Source organism: Hyla sarda, unplaced genomic scaffold, assembly GCF_029499605.1.
Source record: "Hyla sarda isolate aHylSar1 unplaced genomic scaffold, aHylSar1.hap1 scaffold_148, whole genome shotgun sequence".
Classification (NCBI taxonomy): domain Eukaryota; kingdom Metazoa; phylum Chordata; class Amphibia; order Anura; family Hylidae; genus Hyla; species Hyla sarda.
Genome location: NW_026608112.1, coordinates 517,501 through 523,500, shown reverse-complemented (window position 1 = coordinate 523,500; position 6,000 = coordinate 517,501). Strand labels below are relative to the sequence as shown.

General features: G+C 46.8%; 3 non-coding genes across 3 annotated transcripts; all 3 read left to right on the top strand.

The window, feature by feature from the left end:
* Positions 1-860: 860 nt before the first annotated feature.
* Positions 861-1,051, top strand: LOC130308439 (U2 spliceosomal RNA). Its single transcript, XR_008857417.1, has one exon. It is a non-coding gene; the product is annotated as a U2 spliceosomal RNA (small nuclear RNA).
* Positions 1,052-3,142: 2,091 nt separating this feature from the next.
* On the top strand, positions 3,143-3,333 carry LOC130308438 (U2 spliceosomal RNA). Its single transcript, XR_008857416.1, has one exon. It is a non-coding gene; the product is annotated as a U2 spliceosomal RNA (small nuclear RNA).
* A 2,095-nt stretch (positions 3,334-5,428) lies between these two features.
* On the top strand, positions 5,429-5,619 carry LOC130308437 (U2 spliceosomal RNA). Its single transcript, XR_008857415.1, has one exon. It is a non-coding gene; the product is annotated as a U2 spliceosomal RNA (small nuclear RNA).
* Positions 5,620-6,000: the final 381 nt, after the last annotated feature.

Here is a 6,000-nt window from a genome sequence, read left to right as displayed (position 1 = left end):
ACATATATATAAACGTATTCTCCGTTGAGATATTGCAGCCGCTGCTGTGTCCAGGCCCAGGAGCCTTAGCACTGTGCTGTGATGTCACTCAATACCACTGACATCACTAGGTGTAAACAACATCTCTCCTTTGCTGTGTATGTGACTATGGAGCTGTTTGGTGATGTCGTCTATTATGGCCTTCATAGAAGCAACAGGAGATTGTTGCATCCATCTAGAACCCTCAGAACTACAGTGCTATGATGTCACTCACTTCCACAGGCCTTGCAGAGTGTAAACAACAACAACCCAGCTTTGTTGTGTATGTAACCATAGGGATTTGTGATGTCACCTAGAACCTTCACAGCAGCGACAGCTTTATGAGGAGCATCAGCACTGCTCTGCCTGAGCAGAACCATCACCGCCATAGGTTGTCAAATAACCCGGGTTTAACCCACACAGGTAAGTCCAATGGGGTGCAGGCATGTCCTCTATGCTTACAGCTTCCCGTGGGTGTTGGTTTGATACCGTTTGGGGACAGCCAAGGAGGCATCTGCAGGCAACAAAGGTAGGTGTGTGCTTGTGTGTGTGTTTCCTATGCAGATCCTAAGCCCAGTGTCACATGCAAGTAGGAGGAGTAAGAAGGGTTCCTGGCAAATCCGGGTTATGGATTGCATTTAAAAAGGCCCCGTGGGAGTGCAATGGGCCCCTGTCTTGCTGCTTAGCAATAATGGTATGGGTTTAGGTTCTGCTGTGTGTACTGGTGGTTGACTGCCCCCCAGCCCAGAGTGTGCATGGAAAATTGTCTGGCAGCCTCCCTGACAGCAAGCAGTGATAGTGCCCATGAAGGGCACCTTGTTGGGCCCGCCCCTTTCACGGTTATCGCTTCTCGGCCTTTTGGCTAAGATCAAGTGTAGTATCTGTTCTTATCAGTTTAATATCTGATACGTCCCCTATCTGGGGACCATATATTAAATGGATTTTTGAGAACGGGGGCCGATTTCGAAGCTTGCTTCCGTCGCCCTATGCATTGACCCGATATGGCAGTATCTTCGGGTACAGTGCACCACCCCCTTACAGGGTTAAAAAGAAAGATTCCTACTTTCATTGCTACCTGCTTGCTGGCTAGCCAGCTAGCCAGCCCTGTGGGCCTTGCTGCTGCTGCAGCCAAAAAACAAAAGGTGGTGCTGCTGCTGCTTCTGCTGCTTCTGCTTCTGCTTGTGTCTGGCCGCTGTTGGAGCGTCCAGGCACAGGACTTCTGCTGCTGCTGACTAAATGGCCTCCTTAATTGGATCATTTGAGTAGCCAGCACACCTGTGCAGGTAGGGCATGACATGATAGGCAGCTGCCTTGATAGCGGGTGGGTGCTGAATGTTCCTAATTGACAAAATAAGATTAATGTTTATGAAGAAATATAAAATCTCATCCCTTCCCCAATATCGCGCCACACCCCTACCCCTTAATTCCCTGGTTGAACTTGATGGACATATGTCTTTTTTCGACCGTACTAACTATGTAACTATGTAACATAACATGGGGGGGGGGGGGGTGTCTCCTGGCTGTTCACACAGGTGTGTCATTGCTGTACATTGACCATGCATTGCTTCTGTGGTATTGCAAAGGCAAAGACAAATGCTTCCAGCCATCCATTGCACTAATGGATTGGTCATCAGCTGGCTGTCTATGTCCCGCATCAATATAGACCAAAGTACAGAGGGTTAGGCTATGCTATTGTGCACCTACCTGATGCATCAGAAGGTGCGAGGCCCTTGCTAAATTCTGTGCACAGACTTTGAGATCTATACTTTAGACTGTATCTAAACCTGCTCCAACATGGACTGACATTCTGGCCTACTTTCAGCCGATGCGACTTGTCTGTCGCTGAACAGTCGCTTTTTATGTATTCAGCACCTATGTATAATGTTGTAAAAATGCTCTAGAAGCTAAAGTCGCAGAAATGTCACACATATTTGGCCTGCAACTTTCTGTGCGACAAATTCAGACAGGAAAAATCAGTATAAATCCTTAGAAAATTATCCCCCAGTGTCTCCATCTGCTGGCGGTATTGAATAAGCATTGCTGCACTGATGGGGTATGCATTAGACGAAAAAAAAGAAGAAAAAGAAGAATAATACGCCCAGAAAAGAGGCGAAAAGGAGAAAAACGTAAAAAAACGTGAAAAAAAAGTAAGAGGAAGAGAAGGGAAAAAAAGGTGGAAATGGGTTTAAAAGTGATTTCGGCGGAGAAATATATATATATATATATATATATATATATATATATATATATACGCGCACACACACACACATATATAAACGTATTCTCCGTTGAGATATTGCAGCCGCTGCTGTGTCCAGGCCCAGGAGCCTTAGCACTGTGCTGTGATGTCACTCAATACCACTGACATCACTAGGTGTAAACAACATCTCTCCTTTGCTGTGTATGTGACTATGGAGCTGTTTGGTGATGTCGTCTATTATGGCCTTCATAGAAGCAACAGGAGATTGTTGCATCCATCTAGAACCCTCAGAACTACAGTGCTATGATGTCACTCACTTCCACAGGCCTTGCAGAGTGTAAACAACAACAACCCAGCTTTGTTGTGTATGTAACCATAGGGATTTGTGATGTCACCTAGAACCTTCACAGCAGCGACAGCTTTATGAGGAGCATCAGCACTGCTCTGCCTGAGCAGAACCATCACCGCCATAGGTTGTCAAATAACCCGGGTTTAACCCACACAGGTAAGTCCAATGGGGTGCAGGCATGTCCTCTATGCTTACAGCTTCCCGTGGGTGTTGGTTTGATACCGTTTGGGGACAGCCAAGGAGGCATCTGCAGGCAACAAAGGTAGGTGTGTGCTTGTGTGTGTGTTTCCTATGCAGATCCTAAGCCCAGTGTCACATGCAAGTAGGAGGAGTAAGAAGGGTTCCTGGCAAATCCGGGTTATGGATTGCATTTAAAAAGGCCCCGTGGGAGTGCAATGGGCCCCTGTCTTGCTGCTTAGCAATAATGGTATGGGTTTAGGTTCTGCTGTGTGTACTGGTGGTTGACTGCCCCCCAGCCCAGAGTGTGCATGGAAAATTATCTGGCAGCCTCCCTGACAGCAAGCAGTGATAGTGCCCATGAAGGGCACCTTGTTGGGCCCGCCCCTTTCACGGTTATCGCTTCTCGGCCTTTTGGCTAAGATCAAGTGTAGTATCTGTTCTTATCAGTTTAATATCTGATACGTCCCCTATCTGGGGACCATATATTAAATGGATTTTTGAGAACGGGGGCCGATTTCGAAGCTTGCTTCCGTCGCCCTATGCATTGACCCGATATGGCAGTATCTTCGGGTACAGTGCACCACCCCCTTACAGGGTTAAAAAGAAAGATTCCTACTTTCATTGCTACCTGCTTGCTGGCTAGCCAGCTAGCCAGCCCTGTGGGCCTTGCTGCTGCTGCAGCCAAAAAACAAAAGGTGGTGCTGCTGCTGCTTCTGCTGCTTCTGCTTCTGCTTGTGTCTGGCCGCTGTTGGAGCGTCCAGGCACAGGACTTCTGCTGCTGCTGACTAAATGGCCTCCTTAATTGGATCATTTGAGTAGCCAGCACACCTTTGCAGGTAGGGCATGACATGATAGGCAGCTGCCTTGATAGCGGGTGGGTGCTGAATGTTCCTAATTGACAAAATAAGATTAATGCTTATGAAGAAATATAAAATCTCATCCCTTCCCCAATATCGCGCCACACCCCTACCCCTTAATTCCCTGGTTGAACTTGATGGACATATGTCTTTTTTCGACCGTACTAACTATGTAACTATGTAACATAACATGGGGGGGGGGGGGGGGTCTCCTGGCTGTTCACACAGGTGTGTCATTGCTGTACATTGACCATGCATTGCTTCTGTGGTATTGCAAAGGCAAAGACAAATGCTTCCAGCCATCCATTGCACTAATGGATTGGTCATCAGCTGGCTGTCTATGTCCCGCATCAATATAGACCAAAGTACAGAGGGTTAGGCTATGCTATTGTGCACCTACCTGATGCATCAGAAGGTGCGAGGCCCTTGCTAAATTCTGTGCACAGACTTTGAGATCTATACTTTAGACTGTATCTAAACCTGCTCCAACATGGACTGACATTCTGGCCTACTTTCAGCCGATGCGACTTGTCTGTCGCTGAACAGTCGCTTTTTATGTATTCAGCACCTATGTATAATGTTGTAAAAATGCTCTAGAAGCTAAAGTCGCAGAAATGTCACACATATTTGGCCTGCAACTTTCTGTGCGACAAATTCAGACAGGAAAAATCAGTATAAATCCTTAGAAAATTATCCCCCAGTGTCTCCATCTGCTGGCGGTATTGAATAAGCATTGCTGCACTGATGGGGTATGCATTAGACGAAAAAAAAGAAGAAAAAGAAGAATAATACGCCCAGAAAAGAGGCGAAAAGGAGAAAAACGTAAAAAAACGTGAAAAAAAAGTAAGAGGAAGAGAAGGGGAAAAAAGGTGGAAATGGGTTTAAAAGTGATTTCGGCGGAGAAATATATATATATATATATATATATATATATATATATATATATATATACGCGCACACACACACATATATATAAACGTATTCTCCGTTGAGATATTGCAGCCGCTGCTGTGTCCAGGCCCAGGAGCCTTAGCACTGTGCTGTGATGTCACTCAATACCACTGACATCACTAGGTGTAAACAACATCTCTCCTTTGCTGTGTATGTGACTATGGAGCTGTTTGGTGATGTCGTCTATTATGGCCTTCATAGAAGCAACAGGAGATTGTTGCATCCATCTAGAACCCTCAGAACTACAGTGCTATGATGTCACTCACTTCCACAGGCCTTGCAGAGTGTAAACAACAACAACCCAGCTTTGTTGTGTATGTAACCATAGGGATTTGTGATGTCACCTAGAACCTTCACAGCAGCGACAGCTTTATGAGGAGCATCAGCACTGCTCTGCCTGAGCAGAACCATCACCGCCATAGGTTGTCAAATAACCCGGGTTTAACCCACACAGGTAAGTCCAATGGGGTGCAGGCATGTCCTCTATGCTTACAGCTTCCCGTGGGTGTTGGTTTGATACCGTTTGGGGACAGCCAAGGAGGCATCTGCAGGCAACAAAGGTAGGTGTGTGCTTGTGTGTGTGTTTCCTATGCAGATCCTAAGCCCAGTGTCACATGCAAGTAGGAGGAGTAAGAAGGGTTCCTGGCAAATCCGGGTTATGGATTGCATTTAAAAAGGCCCCGTGGGAGTGCAATGGGCCCCTGTCTTGCTGCTTAGCAATAATGGTATGGGTTTAGGTTCTGCTGTGTGTACTGGTGGTTGACTGCCCCCCAGCCCAGAGTGTGCATGGAAAATTGTCTGGCAGCCTCCCTGACAGCAAGCAGTGATAGTGCCCATGAAGGGCACCTTGTTGGGCCCGCCCCTTTCACGGTTATCGCTTCTCGGCCTTTTGGCTAAGATCAAGTGTAGTATCTGTTCTTATCAGTTTAATATCTGATACGTCCCCTATCTGGGGACCATATATTAAATGGATTTTTGAGAACGGGGGCCGATTTCGAAGCTTGCTTCCGTCGCCCTATGCATTGACCCGATATGGCAGTATCTTCGGGTACAGTGCACCACCCCCTTACAGGGTTAAAAAGAAAGATTCCTACTTTCATTGCTACCTGCTTGCTGGCTAGCCAGCTAGCCAGCCCTGTGGGCCTTGCTGCTGCTGCAGCCAAAAAACAAAAGGTGGTGCTGCTGCTGCTGCTTCTGCTGCTTCTGCTTCTGCTTGTGTCTGGCCGCTGTTGGAGCGTCCAGGCACAGGACTTCTGCTGCTGCTGACTAAATGGCCTCCTTAATTGGATCATTTGAGTAGCCAGCACACCTGTGCAGGTAGGGCATGACATGATAGGCAGCTGCCTTGATAGCGGGTGGGTGCTGAATGTTCCTAATTGACAAAATAAGATTAATGCTTATGAAGAAATATAAAATCTCATCCCTTCCCCAATATCGCGCCACAC